Source organism: Panthera tigris, chromosome B1 (assembly GCF_018350195.1).
Source record: "Panthera tigris isolate Pti1 chromosome B1, P.tigris_Pti1_mat1.1, whole genome shotgun sequence".
NCBI classification, from domain to species: Eukaryota; Metazoa; Chordata; class Mammalia; order Carnivora; family Felidae; genus Panthera; species Panthera tigris.
This window is the reverse complement of record NC_056663.1, coordinates 115593491-115617878: the sequence shown is the minus strand read 5'-3', so window position 1 is coordinate 115617878 and position 24388 is coordinate 115593491.

The following is a 24388-nucleotide window of genomic DNA, read 5'->3' as shown; positions in this document are numbered from 1 at the left end:
ACACACAGCTAGGGAGAAACGGGGTAAAACAAATCTTCTAATTCAGGAACTCAGGACAGTAAAACTATTTAAAAATATATTTTCTAGTGCTCATTTCAACAGCACATGTACTAAAAGTGTATTTTCTAGCATATTGTCTGCTAAATGCTTGATCCCTCAGCAACTCTCCAATGTTTTTGGGTTTACTTTAAAAGGAAAAGACCTATTTATCAAATTATATAGGGCTGGGAAATATATACTTTTGTGAAAATTGTATTTATGAACTTGTAGACTGAGATCAGAAGATAAACTTGAAAGCCTGAAAGTAATGTATGTACCTTTTTTGTGTGTGTCAGCCATTTCGTTGCTTAACAAATGTACTTAACTAAAGCCCTTTGTTCTAATTTAGAACCATTGACCTGCAGGGAAGGATTATTGATTACTAAACAGGAATCTGTCAAGAAAAAAAGTGTTCACTGAATCTTCCCAAAGCTGACCTTTAGGTTACTTGATCTTGATATTATTTCTAGTGCTTGATATTTAAGATAAATTCAAAGATATTTATCTTAAAAAGATAAATATTCATGTTTTCCCTTAATTCCAAAACTTTAGACCTTACTCTGTATTAAAGTAGAAGTTCAAAAAGTACTGAATGCAATAAGAGCATTATTTTATAGATCAAGTTGGATACATAAAGACTACAGTTTTAAAATATTAATTTTTTAGTCAGTCCACTGCCTGCAACTTTCATGGACACTGTTCCGTCTTTTTGCTACCATCATTCTCTCAAATCTTCACCATCTGGCAGGCATTTTTGTTCCTTATCTACCCCTTCTCTGCACTTGTCCTTAGTCTTTAACAGTGATTCTCAAATATTAGCAAGTTTCAGAATCATCTAGAGGGTTTGATAAAACACAGGTTGCTTGGCTCCACCTCTAGAATTTTAATTCAATAGGTCTGGAAAAGACCCAAGAATTTGCATTTGGAGCTGGTTCTCTGATGATACTGATGCTGCAGATCCCACATTTTTGTAACCACATATATTGTGTCTTTCTGGTTATTTCCATTTCTTCAGTTTGCCTTTTGGTATTTTGAAAAGACATTTCAGTTTCAATTATCCAAGTTTCATTGGAAAAACATCTTAGTTTCAATTATCCAAGGTAACAGAATTTTCATCCATCCATTTACCCCCAAGCAACATCATGATCTAGGAGAGTCATAATGGCTATTCACAGAGAAAAGAGATTCTCCCTTAAGCCATTTGTAATACAAACTGCTTCCTATCAGGGCTTGTGCTTTGCCCCCTGGGACCCAGAAAGACCTGAAAGAAGAGCTCTTCCTTCTCTAAACAAAATCCGGTAAGACAGCCAAGGATGTATGGGATCGCTCTGGTGCCCTACATGACTTTTACCATTGTATATTCAGCGGTATGTGATAAATTATTTCTTATTTCCACTATGGCCAGACAAGGTGTTGCGTGGGCAGAAAGCTGTTGGAATTAGTGGAACAATTCCTCCTATTGCCCACACTCATAGCAACTTAACCTCTGGAAACAAAGTGATAATTTTAATCTATTAGATTACTCATTAAAGAAATGGAAGAAAGGAAGAAGATTTAAATCAGTCTTGGATTGGCATCAGTGGAGCTGGAGTTAGCCTTAATGTAATATATAAAACTCCAGCTGCTTTTTCTTTGGTTGTAGCAAATCTTACTGATTTTTGTATTGAAAAGACTCTTGGCTTCTGATTTTTATGTTCTTTCTCTTGAATTTATAAAAGCAGAGTTTCTATAAAAAGGTATTTTACTTTACTAACAGCATCAATCATATGCCAGATAATAGAGTCAATGTTTAAAAGCTATGGCTCCTGCCCTTGGAAACCTATATAAAATGTAGACATGGCAGGGCCACATTAGACATTTTTCTTCATAATTAGAGCTACCTAGGGAAAGTGTATTTCATCACACATCTATAGAAGATTCTTTGGCTGAGGCCCTTTCATAAGGGATTAACCTTCAGATGCATTTTCCTTCCTCCCACCAGATGTGTGTTTCTCTTACAAACACTCCCAAATAATTCAATACTTTATATAGTGAAATGATTTCATTGGAGTAGAGAATCCTCTTTCTGTCCCAAGGATTGATTTTTCTATGAAACATTTAGTCACAGGAGGTCAATATCTGTGTGTTTCTGTGGATGGTCAGAGTACTGTAAAAGAGGCAAATGGCGACCATAATGCAAGACAGGCAGCAGTGCTGGTAAAAATAAAGAAATGAAAATACAGACAAAATAATTCCTTCTTCCAGCCCTTGCATGTGCTAAACTGTCAGCTGTATTTACCATATACTGATCTTGAGCTCATTAATCCTTAAATACATTAATTATCACTATTTTGACTGACTCTGTGGGATATTTACATGCTGTAAACAGTTCTGGTATTTTTTGCAAACACATGCTGTGAAGGACCCCTTGGGTTCTAAGTGCATTGCTTTTCCTTACCAGACATTTGTTCTTTTGTAAACCAAGAGCAAGGCCAGTTTCCTTATACCACTCTCCTGTGTATGACAAAAATAAAGATACATACCGATGGGGTAGATAAATTAAAGTGTCTTTCCTCCATTCAGTATTAGGTACACTGTAATAGGTAAACTATGGGCCTCTTTTGCATACCGTCAGAGAGTCTTATCTCTCTGGAAAGGAATCCCTTTAGACTTACTTAATCCTCTCATTAATATTAAATCTGCAAGACAAAGGTCTACTTTTTGTCACCAATGCAACCAGTTTAGTCCTCCACATACTAAAAACCAGTTCTACCATTTCTGGCCACATTTAAGGAGGTTTCTTCCACCTGAAGCTCACAATGTATACTTATGGGCAAGCAGCCTGAAAGGAGAGGTACGGGGGATGCTAACACGGTCAGTATTTGTAAACGGGAACCTCCTTCTGCTGAATGAGGGAAGCTTAATCCCATGGAAGTATGGTTTCAATTTTTCATTGAAATTACAATCAAACAAGTTGCCAACACACATTTTTCTTTGTCAGATGTTTCCCTTATGGTAGATTTGGAGTACCCTTGGGCCGGCTTATAAACCTTATCCTTTGCCAGTGTTGCTACAGACTCTTCTCTTTGTTTTCAAATTAATTTTGCCTTTTTCTCCAAGAGGTAGATACATTTGATATACAGTAGTACCTGACAGGAAAATGTCTCTTCAACACTGACTTTTTGCAGGACTCTGATGGAAAGGATGACACATTACTGGCTCTTCCTTACCTCTCTGTAGGGAACTCAGTATGATAAAAATTACAAGAGCCAAGGGCCTGCAATTTCCTGATTTTCTAGCACTTATTAAAATTGTATTTATCAAGGTTGACTCTTGGCTGCTGATTGAACTGGCTTTCATGGATGGAATGGCTTTTAGAGCTTTGCTTTGGGAGCAGGGGATCCTATGCACACTATTGGACAAAGTAGTCTTGGGAATGACTGTACTGTTTTCAGACTCATGAAACCGCAAGATTCTCAGGAGAGCTGAACCCAAGTTGGAAATCATCCACCTCCTTTTCTTTGAGCAAGCAGTGTCAGAGAGAGCAAGCAAAGGATAATAAAGGCCAGTGTTTTTTGATCTGTGGTCCCAGAACTGTGTCCCTAATGGGTGAGAATCTATATCAAAGAAACCAGAGTAAAACTGGGAATCGACCATGTTTTTGTTTTCAGCCCATCTCCAGGCAAAGTGTGATGGAATTGATTTGGCCTAGAGTTTTGGCCATGTGAATCTTTTGGCAACTGCCAAACATTACCATCTGGACCAAATCATTTCCTTCTATATCTTTGCAGGTGTTATTTTCTAAGGTGACTGCCTGCTTTAACTGGGGAAGAGGTGGGTCCTAAGAACAGAGATAGTGTAACTACTATTAATTCTATGTCTTACTGGAGGAGGGTTGTTCTAGTAAGTACTTAATACCACATATAAAAAAGACCCAGAAGAAATGAAAGAAATGAGGTATAAATTAACATGATTTTGTGAAGAGAGAACTAGAAGGAGAGCAAAAAGGCCTGAGTTCAGTCTGGGCTCTGCTTCTGAAATAGTGTGTGACTGAAAGGCATCTTTGGATATCGTAACACTTTGGCATCATAACACCGTTGAATCTTAGGAATGAAGGGATCTTGGGGTATTAATATATCTACCTATTTTAGAGTTGTTTTATAGATCAGATGAATGTTAATGCTGCCCTTTGAATTTATTTTCCTTCACTGTTACAAAGAAGCTGCTATGTAGAAAATATTGGGAGATGGACAGAAAAAACTCAGATGAAAAAGATATGATCCATTCCTTTAAAGAAACCCACCACCTTATAGGAAACATTCATTCTTTCTTTCATGCAAGTATTCAACAAACATTTATTTCACACTCTGCTAGATATCAGTAATACAGAGATGGAAAAACCTATTTTTTTGCTTATCTTCAAGATCTTTTTTATTTGCTGAAAAGAGAGATAAGTAAATAGTTTAAAGCTGTGATAAACACTTGGTGAGTGGAAAGCCCTGAGTACTATGGGAGATTGGGCATCAGGGGAGGTTTCTCAGAAGAAATGGCCTTTGGTTTGAGTTCTCTGCATAAATGAATAAAAGCATGATGTGTATGGTTTGAGGATTGGGAGTGAGGGGTAGATGGCAGATGGCATTCAGGAAGAAATGATTTTAGCAGACCTGAGCACCATATTTCTGGGCACCATATCACCTCAATATAATGGAAGACTTTTTTTCTTAGCATTAACTAAATATTCAGTTTCTCTTGAATATTTGTGGAGAAGTGTTGTCAGTTCAAAAGTCACCCCTCTTAGAAATAAATCAGACAAAAATGAAATGTGATTTCACTTATACGTAGAATCTAACACCACCACCACCAACAACAACAACAATAACGAGGATAAAAGAAAAGAAAAAGTGCAAATTCAACTCAAAGAAGGACCTGGCCCTGTGCAGAGGCCTACTTCTGCACATGACTTAATAGATTGAGGCTTGGGGACACCAAGGACATCTTGGGAGGCATGCATGACCTGAGGGTGGCAGGGCCACCTGAGAAGAGAGAAGGACATTGTGTCACTCCATTGCAGTGGAGTCACCCTCTTCCAGGAACACTTGGATTGAATGGGGAAAAACTGGCTCCACTGAAAATCCATAAAATTTTGAGAACTTGCCAAAAGAAAAGAAAACAAACAAAAGCCACCTTTCTTAGTCTTGCTCCAAGTCTCTAAAATACTAAAAAGAAAGAGTACTACTATTCAACCACCTCCACTCCATTCTCTTTTCTGAAATAATTTTGATGCCTTAGGTCAGAGTTCTTACATGTTAAATGGGGGATATTGGTAGCCATGGTAATACCAGCTAAAGGGGCACTTTAATAAAAGCTGTTTTCACGATGGGTGAAGAGAATTCTCCAGGCTCACCCAGGAAGAGTAAATTTTAATCATATTCTTCCCCAAAGGTACAAACAGCAATGACACATACTGCTGTCGTTTATTTAAGGTGTATCATCACATGAATCCTCAACATGTAGAGAGCTGTTTGAAATGTATTCCCTTGAAAAGTGGAGAAGATAGGATGGCATATTAGTCATGATGATAATGTTTTTTTTAATGTTTTATTTTATTTTTTGAGAGAGAGAGAGGCAGAGGATGAGGTGGGGGGAAGGGCAGAGAGAGAGAGAGAGAGAGAGACAGAATCCGAAGCAGGCTCCAGCCCCTGAGCTGTCTGCACAGAATCTGATGCTGTAGAACCGGGGTTAGGACCACCCACGAACTGTGACATCATGACCTGAGCCAAAATCAGACGCTTAACCCACCCAGGCTCCCCACTCGTGATGATCATCTTATATTATTCCAGTACTTAGTTTTATTCTAGAACCTTGTTCTTTCTAAGAACTTGGCAGTTGAGGCTAAGAATAAGAGTAAATCTTCTTCTAAGAAGGTAAGAGATCCATGGTTAAAAGTGTCTGTCAATTCTTATACACGAAGGGATTACAGAAGCAGCTAGAGTCAAAAGAAGTGTGCTCAGAACAGAAGTGATGGTGGAGGAAAAATAAGAAATGATTGGGGGTAGTGATTTTCAAAATGTGTTTACATGGTCAAATTCCAGGCAGTTGTGTTTTACGTTGAATTTGGAGGAATTTTTTCTAAGACAAAGATGGGAAAAATAATTGTACAATTTGTATGCAGTATAAAAAATCATAATCACAAGCATCTATGGAGGAAAAATTACTCAAGTAGTATAATAATTCTTTTCAACTTTTTCTTTAAGATTTGTCTGCAATTCCTTCCATCATTTTGTCATCTGTTAGCATTCTTTCATAATCACTCAGTAAAAAGAACTCTTAAGATTACTATGTCACACTACTGAATGAATGCTAGCTCTTGAGAACACCATGATGACCATGTCCTCAGTATCTTTCTTGGAGTTTGTCACCTGTTGAAAACAATAGTAAGCAAGTAGTGTCGTTACAGAGGGATCATGCTACGGTAGATGTATACACCTGTTCCTATTAAAGCACCTGAGATAAGTCTCTAAATCCACTTTGACATCATAAAGGGCACAGTAGAAGAGGAGGTCAAGACTAAATATCATCTATTCTGTCACTGGAAAGATGGGAAGGATTTTGCCACAGCAAGAAAGGTGGGAAGATAAGGAAGGAGAAAGGGATATTTTAGGCAAAGGGAATAGTGAGTATGTACAAAGATAAAAGAGTATAAAATAAAGTGAAGTTTGTTCTAGGAATGCTAAAGAGATTGGTATGGTGGGAATGTCACAGTAGATAAATAGTAAGCTCCAAAGGTATATGAGAAAATATCTAAGGAAAGCTGAACATTGAGAAAATTCTATTTGTTAGCAACGTTTTTTCCACTGTGAACTGAAAAATATCACTGCTTTTTTGGAGCATTTGGACCGGTTAACTGGCAAAACACCAGTATTTCATGGGAGCATATATAACTGGGTCAACTCGTCTAGACCCAGTATGGTCATATCTGTTTTTAGGATAAGGTCTAACTGAGGATTAAATCCATGACTTCCCTGGGGTGTGGACTGACGGCAGAGTTGGAAGGAAGTTGCAGTGAAGATGGGACAATGATAGCATAGTTGTAAGCATATTTTAGAAGGGGTGTGTGTGTGTGTGTGTGTGTGTGTGTGTGTGTTCCCTGTTATGTCTTTTACTGTCTTAGGATTCAGATCTGTTAAGCTCATGCAAAATGAGAGACAGATATTCATAATGACTTTCTAGGATCTATTAGAGGGTAATGACAGAATCCTGGTCTCGAATATATTTTCTTCTTGCTAGAACTACAAAAGTGTGGAAGAAGAGGCAATATTACTGGTAGAAAACAAATACTGAACTAATCAGCTCTGACAGTCCAATTTTAAATAAGCACATTTTCAGATATCAAATGCTAAGTAGCCATACTTCCATTTATCCTAAAGGGAACTATAACTTTCCTGACAGAATGAGGATGTAGAATACTTTGTAAAAAATAATCTGATGTATAGTTGTTTTTCAATTTAATTTCAAAAAATTTTCTTACCTTTCTTAGAAATAGTAAATATTTTCTTATTTAGTTGAATCGTCATTTCTTTTTGTTTATTTTATTATTTTTAAAGCTATTTTGCATGTAAGAGCCAAGATTTTCAGAACATATTTAACTGCCAGAGGGAATGGCTCAGAAGCCCTAGTATCAGCCTCGGCACACATAAATTCTCTGGAATAACATCTTCAAATCCCAGCAGCTTTCTTTTCAGTTTGCCAAAATAAGGTCAAGAAAACCATAAAATTTCTCTGTGGCTGAACACACGCGCATGCACACACACACACACACACACACACACACATTCTCTTTCCTGATTTATCATTGTGAAATGATATTACAATGTACACTGAAGCATATTATTTTTGAGACTAGTATTGGTAAACATGCTATATTCATGGGCCTTAAAAGTTAATAAGCTTTTGCTATAAGAAAACAAAAGACAACAAGTTTGGGTTCAAAAGGGAAATTGTTACTGATTTTATTAAAGATTTTCTTCTCCTATAAAATAAAATGAATAAAATGCAAATTCAAATAGGAAAGGCTTTAAAAATATGGATTAGAAGCATGACAGACACTTTGAAAAGTCAGTTGGTTCTTTCCTCTTGACATATAAACTGAAATATTCTATGAGTTATTTTTAAAAGAATGGTAATAAAAAAGTTAGTATTGGCACCATGGCACCATTTCAGCCAATTCATCTCAAGACAGGAAAAGAAAAATCACAAGTAATATAGTTATTATAATTACATGATAATAATAATATAAGTAACACAGGTGTCATCAATTGACCAAGTTTTATTTCTGTTCATCATTTTATTGGGAAATTTTATTCCCAGCATATGAGTTTTAGTACAATTTTAATAAATTTAATCCTTCAAGAGAGAGAAAGGGAAACAAAATGTAATATGCATTTAATGTGCCAGGCACTGTTACATGCTTTATATATAACATTTGGTTTTCATAATAATATGAAGCCTATGGGGCTCCTGGGTGGCTCAGTTGGTTGAACATCTGACTTCGGCTCAGGTCATGATCTCGCGGTTCATGAGTTCGAGCCCTGCATCAGGCTTTGTGCTGACAGCTTGGAGCCTGGAGCCTGTTTCGGATTCTGTGTCTCCCTCTCTCTCTGCCCCTCCCTCTCTCTCTCTCTCTCTCTCATTCTCTCTCAAAAATAAACATTAAAAAGTTAAAAAAATAATATTATGAAGCCTATGTTACCAAATATATTTTATTTTTGAAAAATAGAGGCTCAAGTAAGTTAAATGAATTGTCTGTGGTCACAACTAATAAATGGTAGATTTAGGATGCGCAGATTTGTGCTTTGGTGTAGGCCTGGAGTTTGTAATCAAATTTCTCTGACTCCATTGAACGTGATAAATTCACTTTGTTACATTTCTAACAAAACTTGTGGTACATTTTCTGAGCTTTAACACAAGGGAAATAGTTGTCCTTTGAATATATTTAAATAAATAAAACTTTCGGCTGAAGCCTCTTTACAATTCTCTTTCATTATCAAGAGCATGAAATTTCAAAAGTACCCGCTTGGGATCTTGCTATTAGGGCTCTCTCTAATAGTGTTTTGTTTTAAAAGAATGGTTCCATAGGATTAAGCAAAAACACTAGCCATTAATCCTAACCTGATTCGGAGGGTATGGAATGCAAGCCCTGAAGGAATAATTTTTCTGTGTATAGAATTTGATTATAAGGAATTCTCAAGTCATTTTTAACTTTTGAAAGAATGAGAATTTTTTGCCTTTGTTCTTTCTAATTAAAACCATACTTTTTATTTTTTGTAAGAACAGGAAATTTGGAAAGTGATTAGTTCATACTATGGTCCAATTATTTAAAAGTATGTGGGAGGAAAATGTAGACGAAAGAGAAGGTAAAACATGACAGTTTTTGTCACAGGACACAGCGGGGGAGGGCTATGTCAGTCATGTGCTGCTCTATGGGATGCATCTTGGAAAATTTGCCCTGAGATCCATGGAAACTAGTTTTATTTGTGATGGAAGCTACAAGAGAGAATTTTAAAACAAATGTTATATCTAAAGGTAGATGCGGAGAAACGTTCATGAAGGGCATTTCATTCAGATTCTTTAGTTCCAGATTGCCTCTTGAATTCACATATTCATTCAACAATCAATTTTTGAATGTGCACTAAAAATATGAACAAGAAAGAAACTTCTCTCTGTAGGAGTTAAATGTCCCGTGGAAGATCTCTCTTTCTTCTTTTTAAATAACAAGGCAAACTTATCCAAAATTGTGGAGAGCAGAGACAGAGTGCCTACCTTGCTCTGTCTGGAAAAGGGGTCTAAAGAAAGTTACAAAAAAGTGAAGCCTCAGCTAAATCTTAAGGCAAATATTTGTCAGTTAGTTAAGGCAGAGAACTTAATCACTGAGGCTCCAGGAGTGGCTGTGGAGTGAGAACTTCAATATGGGATAGGGTGGCTGGCTCTTACCATTTTGCCCCAGGATTCACCTTTAAGTTGGGTACCGGTTCAACACTACCCAGAGGAGAATTCCTCTTTTTAACCTTCAAACTCCAGTGTCAACATATTAACTGACTTTAAATTCCCCACATCTCTGCAGACACCAGACAGCGATAATTATACTTTCCTAAAAATGTGGTGATAATGGACTTTCAAATATGGGCATAACCAACAATTACAAACAAAATAGTCTGTCTCATCAGATATCTTGTTCCTTGGAGACCACTCAACTTGTTCTATCCTGATATATTCTAGAGAGAGAGTTTATGCGGAATCTTAAACTTTCGATTCTAAACCTCGGTAAAGCCTTTAATCTTTCTTAATCTTGTGTCCAGTTGTCCTGGAATACTAAAGAAAGTGTGCTGTGTTCAAGCTTGCAGGATGGCAGTATTCTCTGAGCCTAAAAAGCAGGAAAGCTTGTCATTCCTGATATGAAATTACAGTATAATGTTCCTATTGCTGAGTATGATGGTACAAGGGTGATCAACTTGTTTCAGTTTGCCTGGGACTCACTTTTCTTTTAATTGTGATAGAAAATATATAATATAAAATTTACCATCTTAACCATTTCTAAGTGTACAGTTAAGTAGTTAAGTATAATTACATTGTTGTGACACAGATCTCCAGAACTTTTTCATCCTGCAAGTCTGAAACTCTATATCCGTTAAACAACTCCCCTTTTCCCCCTCTCCCTAACCTTTTGTAACAACCATTATGCTTTCTGTTTCTATGAATTTAAATACTTTGGATACCTCTTGTTAAGTGGAATCATACAGCATTTGTCTTTTTGTAATTGGCTTATTTCACTTAGCATAATATCCTCAAGCTACATCCCTGTTGTGGCATGTGACAGGATTTCCTTATGTTTTTAGAGGCTGAATAATACTCCACTGTATGCATGTACCATATTTTATTTGATACATTCATTCCTCAGTAGACATTTGGATTGCTCCCACCTTTAGCTGATTATGAGTAATGCTGTTATGAACATGGGTGTACAAATATCTCTTTGAGATCCTGCTTTCAGTTTTTTTGGATATATACCCCGAAGTGGGATTACTGGACCATATGGTAGTTCCATTTTTAATTTTTGAAGAACCTCCATACTGTAAAATGGTGCAATCCCATTAATAGTCTACAAGTGTCCCAACTTGTCATCCTCACTAACAGTGATATTTTTGCTTTTTTGGTAGCAGTCAGCCTCTATTGGTATGAGGTGACATCTCACTGTAGTTTTAGTTTACCTGATGATTAGTGATGTTGAGCATCTTTTCATATGCATATTGGCTATTCATATATCAATTTTGGAGAAATATCCAGTCCTTTGCCCATTTAAAGCTTTTGTTATTTTTATCATTTTAGTGTAGCTGACATACAATATTATATTAGTTTCAAATATACAACACAGTGATTTGACAATTCTATACATTATTTAGTGCTCACCACAGTAAGTGTCATTGCCATCTGTCACCAAAGTTACTACAATATTATTGACTAGAGTCCCAATGCTCTACTTTTCATCTCCATGAGTTAATTATTTTATAACTGTAAGTCTGTACCTATTAATCTCTTTCACTTATTTCACCCATACCCCCACTTACCTTACCTCTGGCAACTACCAGTTTGATCTCTATATATGAGTTTGTTTTTGTTTGTTTGTTCACTTATTTTGTTTTTTAGATTCCACATATAAGTGAAATCATATGATATTTCTCTTTGATTTATTTCATTTATCATAATCTCTATTTACATTAATGTTTCAAATGGTAAGATTCATTCCTTTTAATGGCAGAATAATATTTCATTGCATATATTAATATATCTTGATTGGCACGGGTTGCTTTCATATCTCAGCTACTATAAATAATGCTGCAATTAATGTGAAGGTACATATATCTTTTTGAATTAGTGGGTTTTTAAAAATTTTCATAGATATTTTGTAGTAGAATTACTGGATTATATGGTAACTCTATTTTTAATTTTTTGAGTAACCTCCATACTGTTTGCCACAGTGACTGCATAAATTTACATTCCCACCATCAGTGTATGGGGATTTCCTTTTCCCCACATCCTTGCCAACACTTGTTATTTCTTGTCTTTTTGATACTAGCCATTCTGATTGGTGTGGAGTGATATCTCATTGTGGTTTTGATTTTCATTTTTCTGTTGGCCATCTGTATGTCTTCTTTGGAAAAATGTGTATTGAGGTCCTCTGCCCAGTTTTTAAACTAATTATTTGTTTTTTTGGTGTTGAGTTGCACAAGTTCTTTATATATTTTGGATATTAAACCTGTATCAGATATATCATTTGCAAGTATCTTCTCCCATTCAGTAGACTGCCATTTCATTTTATTGATGCTTTCCTTTGCTGTGTAAAAGTTTTTCATTTTGGTGTAGTCTCAATAGTTTAATTTTGCTTTTGTTTCCCTTGTCTCAGGAGACATATGTAGAAAAATGTTGCTAAGGCTGATGTCCAAGAGATTATTGCCTATGTATTTTTTTAGGAGTTTTATGATTTCAAGTCTCACATTTCTGTCTTTAATCCATTTTCAGTTTATTTTTGTGTATGGTATAAGAAAGTGGTCCAGTTTTATTCTTTTAAATGTAGCTGTCCAGTTTTTCCAATGCCATTTATTGAAAAGACTGTCTTTTCCCCATCTTAATTTTTCTTTCTACTGCTTTTTTTTTTTTAAACGTTTATCTATTTTTGAGACAGAGAGAGACAGAGCATGAATGGGGGAGGGGCAGAGAGAGAGGGAGACACAGAATCGGAAGCAGGCTCCAGGCTCTGAGCCATCAGCCCAGAGCCCAGTGCAGGGCTCGAACTCACGGACTGCGAGATCGTGACCTGAGCTGAAGTCGGATGCCCAACCGACTGAGCCACCCAGGCACCCCATCTACTGCTTTTTTATTAGAGTATAGAAATGCAAAGGATGGAGCACCTGGGTGACTCAGTTGGCTAAGCATCTAACACTTGATATTGGTTCAGGTCATGATCTCATGGTTCATGAGATTGAGCCCTCCGTTGGGCTCTGTGCTGACAACAGAGTCTGCTTGGGATTCTATCGCTCTCCCTTGCTCTCTGCCCCTCCTCTGCTCCCACTCTATCTCCCTCTCAAAATAAACAAATCAATAAACATTAAAAATAAAAAAGAAATGCAGGGGTGCCTGGGTGGCTCAGTCTGTTGGGCGACCAACTTCATCTCGGGTCATGATCTCGCAGTTTGTGAGTTCGAGCCCCGCGTCGGGCTCTCTGCTGACAGCTCAGAGCCTGGAGCGTACTTCGGATTCTGTGTCTCCCCTGACTCTCTACCCCTCCCCTGCTCACGCTCTGTGTCTATGTCTCTCAATAATAAATAAAGATAAAAAATATTTTAAAAAAAGAAGTGCAAAAGATTTCTGTATATTAATTTTGTAGCCTGCAACTGTACTGAATTCATTTATTCTAATATTTTTTTTTGGTAGAGTGTTTAGGGTTTTCTATATACAATATCATGTCATCTGCAAATAGTGACAGCTTTACTTCTTCCTTATCGCTTTTGATGCCTTTTTTTTTAATTGTCTGATTGTTGCATCTAGGACTTCTAGTAAAATGTTGAATAAAACTGGTGGGAGTAGACATACTTGTCTTGATCCTGATCTTAGAGGAAAAGCTTTCAGTTTTTCACCATTGAGTATGTTAGTGCTGGGTTTTTCATTTATGTCCTTTCTTACATTGAGCCATTTTCTGAGCAAACCCACTTTATTGAGTTTTTATCATGAATGGATGTTGTATTTTGCCAAATGATTTTTCTCCATCTCTAGAGATGGTTTATGGTTTTTATTCTTCCTCTTGTTAATGCGATGTGTCACATTGATTGATTTGTGAATACTGAACTACCTTTTCTTTTTTTTTTAATGTTTATTTATTTTTATGGGGGGAAGGGAGGGACAGGAAGAGAGGGAGAGAGAGAATCCAAGGCAGGCTCCATGCTCAGTGCAGAGCTTGACATGGGGCTCGATCCCACGACCTTGAGATCACAACTGGAACTGATATCAAGACCTGGACGCTTAACTGACCGAGCTACCCAGGCTCCCCACTGAACCACCTTTTCATCCCTGGAATAAATCCTATTTGATTATGGCAGTTGTCCTTTTAATGTATTGTTGAATTTGGTTTGCTAATATTCTGTTGAGTGTTTTTACATCTATGTTCACCAGGAATATTGGCCTATAATTTTCTTTTATTGTAGTGTCTTTGTTGTTATAGCAGGATATTTTTGGCCTTGTACAATCAAGTTGGAAACATTGCTTCCTCTTTTATTTTTTGGAATAGTTTGAGAAGTATAGGTATTAACTCTATTTTAAGTATTTGGTAGAATTTAGTAGTGATAGCATCTGGTCCTGGACTTTTGTTTTTTGGGATTTTTTTGATTGCTGACTCAATTTGGTTACTAGTTATCCAAACTGTTCAAAGTTTTTATTTCTTCCTGACTCAATTTTGGAAAATTGTATGTTTCTAGGAATTCATCTGTTTCTTCTAGGTTGTCCAATTTATGGGCATGTAATTTTTTATAGTATTCTCTTATAATTCTTTGTATTTCTGTGGTGTTGGATGTTATTTCTTTTTCATTTCTGATTTTATTTATTTGAGTCCTTTCTCTTTTTTCTTGATATGTCTGGTTTATCAATTTTGTTGATATTTTCAAAGAACAACTTCTTGGTTTTATTGATATTTTCTTTTCTTTCCTTTTATTAGACTCTATTTCATTTATTTCTGCTCTAATCTGTATCGTTTCTTCCCCTTACTAACTTTGGTCTTTGTTTTTCTTTTTCTGCTTCCTTTAGTCATAAAGTTAGGCTATTTATTTAAGATTTTTCTTATTTCTTTTAGTAGGCCTGTATCACTATAAGTTTCCCTCTTAGAACTGCTTTTGCTGCATCCCCAGGATTCTGGACCATTGTGTTTCCATTTTCACTTGTATTCATGGATTTTTTTTTATTTCTCTTTGATCTCTTAGTTGACCATTCGTTATCCAGTAACATGTTTTTTAGCCTTCATATTTTGTAGTTTTCTAGTTATTTTTTAATTGATCTAGTTTCATATCATTTTTGTTGGAAAAGATGTGATTTCAATCTTATTTATTGAGACTTGTTTTGTGGCCTCACATGTGATCTATCCTGGAGAATGTCCCATGTGTACTTGAAAATATGCTTTGTGCTGCTTTTAGATGGGGTGTTCTGCATATATATTTTAGGTTCATCTGGTCTGATCTGTTCTTCAAAGCCATTGTTTCCTTGTTGATTTTCTGTCTGGATGATCTCTCTATTGATGTCAGTGAAGTGTTAAAGTCTCCTAGTATTACTGTATTACTGTCAATTTCTCCCTTTATGTCTGTTAGTATTGCTTTATGTATTGTTTAAATTAAAAAATGTTTATTCATTTATCTATTTATTTAAGAGAGAGCACATGAATGGGGGAGGCGCAGAGAGAAGAGAGAGAGAGAGAGAGAGAGAGAGAGAGAGAATCCCAAACAGTCTCCACACTGTCAGCAGGAAGCCCAATGTGGGGCTCAATCTCACGAACTGTGAGATAATGACCTAAGTCAAAATCAAGAGTTGGGTGCTTAATCGACTGAGCCACCCAGGCACCTGCTTTATGTATTTTAGTGTTCTTATGTTGGGTGCATAGATATTTACAATTGTTATATCCTCTTGTTGAACGGATCTCTTTATCATTATGTAATACCCTTCTTTGTCTTTTGATATAGTCTTTGTTGTTTGTTTGTTTGTTTTAAGTAGGCTCCACTTTCAGTGTGGAGCCCAACATGGGGCTTGAACTCATGACCCTGAGATCAAGACCTGAGCTGAGATCAAGTCAGATACTTAACCAACTGAGCCACCCCAGATGCCCTGATACAATCTTTGTTTTGAAGTCTGTTTTGTCTGATACAAGTATCACCATCCTGGCCTTTTTTTTTTTTTTTCTCTTCCATTTGCTTGGCATATCTTTTTCCATTCCTTCACTTTCAGTTGGTATATGTCTTTAGGCTGGTTTCATAGTGATAAACTCATTTAACTTTTGTTTCTCTGGAAAACTCTATCTTTCCTTCAGTTTTGTATGATAGCCTTGCCAGGTAGAGTATTCTTGGCTATAGGTTTTTTCCTTTCAGCATTTTGAATATATCATGCCATGTCCTCTGGCCTGCAAAGTTTCTGTTGAAAAATAACTGGTATCCTTATGGTGTTTCCCTTGTATGTAAACTATTATTTTTATTAATTTATTTTTATTTTTATATATTTTTTGAGAGAGAGATAGCAAGTGGGGGAAGATTAGAGAGAAAGAGAGAGGGAGACAGAAACCCAAGGGCTCAAACTCACAAACTGTGAGATCATGACCTGAGGTGAAGTGAAGATTTGGACACTTAACTGACTGAGCCACGCAGAAGCCCCTTGTTTTTTTGTTTGTTTGCTTGCTTTGTTTGTTTTGTTTTTCTTATGTTTGTTGTTTTTTTCTTTTCTCTTGCTGCTTTTAAGGCTCTCTCTTTATCATTTATTTTTGCCATTTTATTCATTATGTGTCTTTGTATGGACCTTCTTGTGTCCATCTTGTTAGGGGCTCTCTTGGCTTTCTGGACCTGGATGTCCATTTCCTTTCCCAGAACTAGAAAATTTTATAGACATTATTTCTTCAAATTAGTTTTCTGTCCCCCTTCTCCTTCTGGGATTCCTATAATGAAAATGTTATTAAATTTGATGAAGTCACAGAGTTCCCTTAACCTATATCATTTTTTATTATTCTTTTATCTTTTTGCTGTTCAGCTTAGTTGCTTTCCATTACCATATCTTTCAGATCAGTGTACTGTTCCTCTACATCCTCTAATTTGTTGTTGATTCCTTTATTTTTTTAATTTCAGTTATTGTATTCTTTGGCTCTGACTGGTTATCTTATTTATATTTTCTGTCTCTTCGGTGAAATTCTCACTGAGTTCATCTACCTTTTTTCAAGTCCATTATCTTTATAACCATTACTTTGAACTCTTTATCAGGTATATTGGTTATCTCTGTTTCATTTAGCTGTTTGTGATTTTCACTTGTTTTTATTTGGGACATATTCCTCTCTGTCTATCTTTTGTCTAACTCTGTGTCTGTAAATTAGTTAAGTCAGCTACATCTCCTGGTTTTGAAAGTAGTGGCCTTAAATTGAAGTGGTTCTGTGGTGCCCTATAGTGCAATCCACCCTTGTTACCAAAACCAGGCATTCCAGGGGTTCCCCTGCATGGGCTGTGTGCACCTACCTCCCTGCTATGGCTGACCATGATTGCTTGGCTGCATGACCTGCTTTGCTTGCTGTGGAAACACTGGTGGGGTTTGCTCCCTGCACTGTTGAGAGGCCTGCCTGCAGCCACCATGGGTTCATTAGTGGGCAGGGAAGCATTTAATCTAGTTGTCTGTGGTTAGCCTTGCCATAGCTGGAGGTGCACAGAAGGGCACGGCTTGGTCCATGAACAGTCAGCTAAGAGGCCTGACCACAGGAACTGTGGGTGCATTGTGTGTGACTATCTCCTTTACTCCTCAGGGCAGGAGTCACTTTAGGGTGGCACTGGTCTAGCTGGTGTCTCTGCTGAGTTTGTTGGGGCAGGAGCTGCTTTGCAGGATGCCTACAGAATTGGGTGGGTTAGGGGAGGCAAGTCTGCAAGGGAAGGCCATGGTGAGGCTCATGGTGCTAGCACTGTATATGGAGAGTGCTTGAACTGGCTCCCCAAAGTTTCCAGCTATCTAGGCTCAGGAAGGACAAGGAAAATGGCACACACCAAGACTTTTGTTCCTGGAGAAATTTCTTGTAGATCCCTGAGCCTCAAGCACATGTTCTAAGATTAGTGAAAAAATCTCTTTCACTTATATCCTAGGCACTTTTTAAATGGCTGCTTTTGTGCTGTTCCTCAAGCTGAGTTATGTAGCTTATGGGCTCTTTAAGGGCAGGGACTCAGTTTCTTTTTGTCCTCTGGCTCTCCCCTAGAATTAAGCCTTACTGATTTTCACAGCAACATTATGGGGTCTCATTTTCCCGGTGTGGGACCTCATGAACACAAGTACCCAGTGTGGAGTCTGATCCCCTTGTTCTTTCATGCTTGTGACGTCTCTCCTATGTATGTCTAACCATGACAAGAGGTTTGGTTTGTGACTGTGTTTCCACCTCTCCTACCCTTTTTAATGTGGCCTTCTCTCTACAACTAGCTGTAGAAGATCTATTCTGCCAGTCTTCAGGTTGTTTTCGGAGTCGATTGTATAAATGTAGTTGTTGCCTTGGTGTGTACATGGAAGGAATAGAGCTCACGAACCTCCTACTTTGTAGTCTTTTCCTCCACATTCCTCTTTGCCCATTATTAAATTAGGTTATTTATTTTTTTATTGTTGAATCGTGGGAGTTCTTTATATATTCTTGATATTAACCTTTTATCAGATATACATGATTTGTAAATATTTCTCCCATTTCATAGGTTGTCTTTTCACTCTGTTGGTTGTATCCTTTGATACAGAAAAGTTTTAAAGATTGATGTCATCCATTTGTCTATTTCTGCTTTTGTTGCCTGTGCTTTTGGTGCTATATGCAAGAAATAATTGTGAAACTCATTATTGTGAAGATTTTCCCCTTCATATTAAGTCTTCCAATCCATGAACACAGAATTCTTTCCATTTATTTGTGTTTTCTTTAATTTCTCTCAACAATGTTTCATAGTTTTTAGTGTATGAGTCTTTCACCTCTTTGGTTAAAATTATTCCCAAGTATTTTATTATTTTTGATGCTATTATAAATGAAACTGTTTTCTTGATTTTTTGGATAGTTGACTGTGTATAAAAATTCAACTAATTTTTATATATTATTTTATATCCTACATCTTTGCTGAATTTGTTTATTAGTTCTAACAGTTGTGTGTATGTGTGTATTTGGAATCACGTAGTGTGTAATTTGGGGGGATTTACTGTTTTCCACTCAGCATAAACTCTAAAGGTTCATCCAAATTGTTGTCGGTATCAATAGTTTTCCTTTTTTATTGATTAGCATTGCGTGGTATATGTATTACGTGGTACATGGTACCCCAGTTTGTTTACCCATTCACCTGTAGAATGATATTATATTTTTTTTCCTAGTTTTTGATTATTACAAATAAAGTTGCTATAAACATCATGTTTATGTGTTATATGTAAACATAAGTTGCTCATTTTTCTAGGATAAATGCTCAAAAGTGGAATTTCTGTGTCATATGGTAATTGCATATTTCATTTTATAGGAAATGATCTAACTTTTTCACTAACAATGTATGAGTAATACATTTCTTTTCATCCTTGCCAGCATTTGCTGTTACTATTTTTTTTTTTACTTTAGCCATTCTAATAGGTGTGTAGTAAAATCTTATTGTGATTTTGATTGAATTTCTTTAATGTCTAATGATGTTGAACATTCTTTCACATGCTCATGTATCATTTATATGACTCTTTGATGAAACATCTGTTCATATCTTTTGTCCATTTTCCAGTTGGTGGTTCATTTTTTTTTTTTTTTTTTTAATTTTTTTTAACATTTTATTTATTTTTGAGACAGAGAGAGACAGAGCATGAATGGGGGAGGGGCAGAGAGAGAGGGAGACACAGAATCGGAAGTAGGCTCCAGGCTCTGAGCCATCAGCCCAGAGCCCGATGCGGGGCTCGAACTCACGGACCGCGAGATCGTGACCTGAGCTGAAGTCGGACGCCCAACCGACTGAGCCACCCAGGCGCCCCTCATTTTTTTTAAATGAAGTGATGTGACCTATTCCATTTTTGATATTGGTGATTTGAATCATCTCTCTTTTTATTATGTTAATTTCCTAGAGATTTATCGATTTTCTTGACATTTTAAAAAATAGCTTATTTCATTGGTTATTTCCATTGTTTACTTGTTTTCAACATCATTGGTTTCTACTCTTTAATATTTCCTTTTTTTCTGATTGTTTTAGCTTTATTTTGCTCTTACCTTTCTAGTTTTCTTTTTTTTTTTTTTTTTGGAACTTAAATTATTGACTTGCAATTGTTATTTGTTTCTAATGTATGCATTTAGTACTAGAAATATCTTTCTTGGTGCTGCTGCTTTAGCTACATCCCACTCTTTTTTATATGTTATATTTTCATTTTCATTCAGTGGTATGCATTTGAAAATGTTTCCTTTGACACTATCTTTGACCCATGGATTATTTGGAAGTATTGTTTAATTTTCACATGTTAAAGTTTTCCTTTTAATCTCAATTATTGATTTCTAGTTTGATTCTGCTATAATCAGAGAACACATTCTGTACTATTTAAATTCTTTAAGATGTGTTGTGGTTTGTTTTATGGCCCAGGATGTGGTCTATCTTGGTAACAGAAGGCCTGGATTTGAGTCCTGGTGTCATATCTTGAAATTGCATTCTAAGTGGGTGCTAGGTGCATGGTCACATCTCATTTGAGGTAACCTGTACTGAGTATGGCTGAACCAGACATTGAGCCAGACAGAGTAGATGGTGGAAGACCATAAAAGAGTTTCATATCAACCAATGATTTGAAAGAACAAGTTAAAGGAAGAAAACATAATACGTAGTGGAGTTGTGTTGCCATAATTTCAGAACTGGAAAGTTGTACTGGAGAAAAGCAGAATAAGAAGAGATAAGCCTTGGTAAATAAGGCAAAAAAGGATGCATTAGAGGAGTGAGTGGGTGAAAGTGGTGATAATGCTCTGTGTTTACAAAAGAGAATCAAAGAATCAAAGATGATTTAGAGATAGTTAAGTGAAAGTGGCACACTCAAAATCAATGACTAGTAGGTAGCTGAGATTAAAAGGTAGACTTTCTGACTCTATGTGGATTGCTTTTTTCTAACTGCTTCTCCAAATAAGGAAAATAAATAAATAAATAAATAAATAAATAAATAAATAAATAAGATATGGGGCATCGTGAAAAAGAAGAAGCCAAAGTAATGTTACAAAATTTAAAAGAAACTTAACCAAATATAGCAAGGCTACTGTTTAGTTGCAAGAAAACTGTGTCCTCCTTTGGTAGTTAAAGTAGTGATAGATGCTGTAAACAGATAACTCTGAAATCTTGGTGACTTAATATAGTTTTTACTTTCTTGTTCATGTATAGTGAATCAGAGGTGGTGACAGTAAAGAGTGGTCTCTGCTCTATGCAGTTATTCAGGGACCCAGGCTGAGTGAGACTCATTTTCAATTCATGGCTCCCAGGTCTTTTGGGCACCAACTCCTACTGGTGAATTGGGGAAAAGAGAGAGAGAGTGTATGATTATGTGGGAGGTGTCTTTGAGTCAAGTCTGGAAGTTATGTACATTATTCCACCACATTTTATTGGTTAGGAATTATATGAAAGCATTGAAATGTAAAGGAAATTGGGAAATCTACCCTAGGTTTATTACTGGGAGAAAAGAGAAATAATTTGGTGAACAGCTATCCAATTTGTGCTGCACATTATTTATCTACCGGGATCTCTTTGTATAGTGCACCTATGTTACCAGTGGTCATTTATTCAACAATTATTGCCATATTCCTTGATTTCCTAAGTTTTTTTGACAAATGATTTGTCAGCTTTCCTGAAGGTTGTCAATGAAATTATTAGTCCACTGCTATAACTAGAAGTTTCAAAAGAAGTCATTGTCTGGGTTGGTAATATTAGGTGATGTCTAACTCATAATTAATAGGGCAAGTTCTCATTTAGGGATACAACAACTTCCTGAGTTATATGTATACTTTCCTTTCGTGATTTCCAGGTAGGGCAAGTGAGAAAGGATGTTGAAAGGCTTCTTCAATGAAAATGATTTGGAACTATTAGATAAGAGCAGTATTTCCCAAAATGTTCTTGTAGAACACTAGTGCTTGGATATGCCCCAAAGGAAAAAAAATCCTTTGCCCATAGAAGTTTAGAAAATGATGAAACCCAAATCTATCTCTGACTATTCACAATGAATATGAACATATTAAAGATTCCAAATAGTTATGATATAAAGAAAATTTTGCATTTAATTTAGCTTTCCTAACACTTGTGTTTTACACTATTATGATGAATCTGTAGAAAAATTTGATTGGTTTCCACTGCAATCAAGCATCCTAGTTTTGAATGCCACTTTCTCACCTGAAATATTTTATGTGTTTTTTAAGTAGAAAAGCAATTTTCATATTATTAATAGTGTTTTTTAGCATTGTGAACATAAGTAGAATAAAATGGATTTAGCCACATTTTCCCTTTTTTATCTTCTTCCCTTCTTCATTTATCAGCAAACTTAGTACCAGTAGGATAAACATTAATTTGTGTAGTTTTTCCTTATTTTCCCTTAAAAATGTCTTGTATAACATAGATTGTTGTTTATTTTCTCCTTAGACTACCTACTTTATAATTTTTAAAACCCTTTTTTCTACTACCAATATTTATTTATTTTTTATAGAAATCTTTTTCACTCTGGTGTTCACCTCAGGTGAATAATCTTGGACCTTCCTTCTATTTCTAATTCTTCAATTTTGTTTTTACTTTTGTATATATTCTGAAGCTGAACCAGAGACTAAATCTGTGTAAAGCATTTCTAATGGGAATGGAAAAGCCTTTTTTGGGAGGTAGGGGCAATTTATACTATCAGTGGTAGATGCAACCACAAGATGGCACTCATTTGTTTTTCGTTTCTAACCTAATGAAAAAGTTGAGATTTTTATAGTAGCATGGAAAACAAAAATAAAACTTTGACTACGTTTCAAAAATGATCTTTCTTAGTTTATAAGCTATAATTTTTTTCTGTTTTGCACATTAAAAATAGTTTCTACTGGATTTTTGAGATATATCCTGAAGGTTTATTTGCCAAACATTATAATATTTGAAGTAAGTTGAAATTTGTTATCTGTTTCATTAGATGCTTTTTGGGGAAAATTTTTGCTCTCGCTTTTTTTTCCTTCTCTCTTTTCCAGTATAGTTGCCAGTAAACTCTAAAGATATATGAACTAATATTTATACACTGAGATTCACAGACTGATTTTGTGCCAGTCTGTGTCTGTTTTTACAGAATGTTAGGCTCTTTCTTTTCCTAAGGGCTGTCAGTCAGTATTATTTGTGCAGATAAACTACTGCAAATCGTCAGACTCTAAGTCATTTTTTAAATGATTCTTTAAAAAAAAATCCAGTCAGTGGTGTTGGACTATTCTTTATTCTGGTTAAACTTTGTAATTTTGGAGTAAGACCAGAAGAAATGAAGACATTTGGGGAACCATATGGTTGTATTGGTTTGGCCTTCAGGAAATTCAAAGTAAATTATGTTGTCATAGGGGCTGTTTCATCTATGAATCTCACTATAGTGTGCTTTTATAAAGCAAATCAAATTATCTGGGGCTGTGCTTCCAATATGTAGTTACTAGACTTATATGGTATTTAAAATAAAATTAATTAAAAGTAAATAAAATTAAGTATTTAGTTTGTCAGTCACACAAGCCACATTTCAAGTACTCGGTATTGACTAGATCAGATTATAGATTTCCATCATTGCTGAAAGTTATCATGGACAGCACTAATAATCTAATGGGTATTATTATTTCCAGTTCATATATGAAGGACAAAAAGCTATAACTGCATCTTTGATTATTAGTCACTTCACTTTGTTTAAATTGGTCTTAGTTGCTTGAATATCAAAGGCTTTTCTGAGCAGCTGTATAATCTACTAGAAAGAGTATTGGATAGGGAGCTGGAATAACTGCGATTTAGCCCAACCAAAACCTCATGATTATGAGAAAAGAATTTGACTTCTTTAAGTTATTTTTATCTATGGAAAATCAAGCTATGAAATATGGGCAGGAAAAGAGCGATCCTGGCACTATCATTAGAAAGGTCTGTTTATAGGATAGCCCTTGGCTGGTATCCTCAAACTTGGATTTCAGGGAAGTTCCCACCATTCCCTCAAAAGAATGGCTCACTGTGCCAAAAAATGCTTGTACATACAATATGGTTTATGTTCAACACCTGCTTGCCTTCTGGGAATCTGAAATTTGTGTACATGCCAGGCTAAGAGTGCTTACATGACTAGCTCCAGATAAAAACCCTGGTGCTGAGCCTAACTGGTAGATAACATTCCACGTTTGTTGTCACAACTCATTTCTGGGAGGAATTAAGCATATCCATGTGATTACACCAGGAGATGACTCTGGAAGCTCATGCCTGGTTTCCCCTGGACTTTATCCAATTTGCCTTTTACTTTTGCTGATTTTGCTTTATATCATTTTGTTGTAATTAATAATAACCATGAGTAAAACTATATGTAGAGTTCTGTGAGTCCTTCTAGCAAATCATCAAACCTGGGGGTGATTTGGGGGACC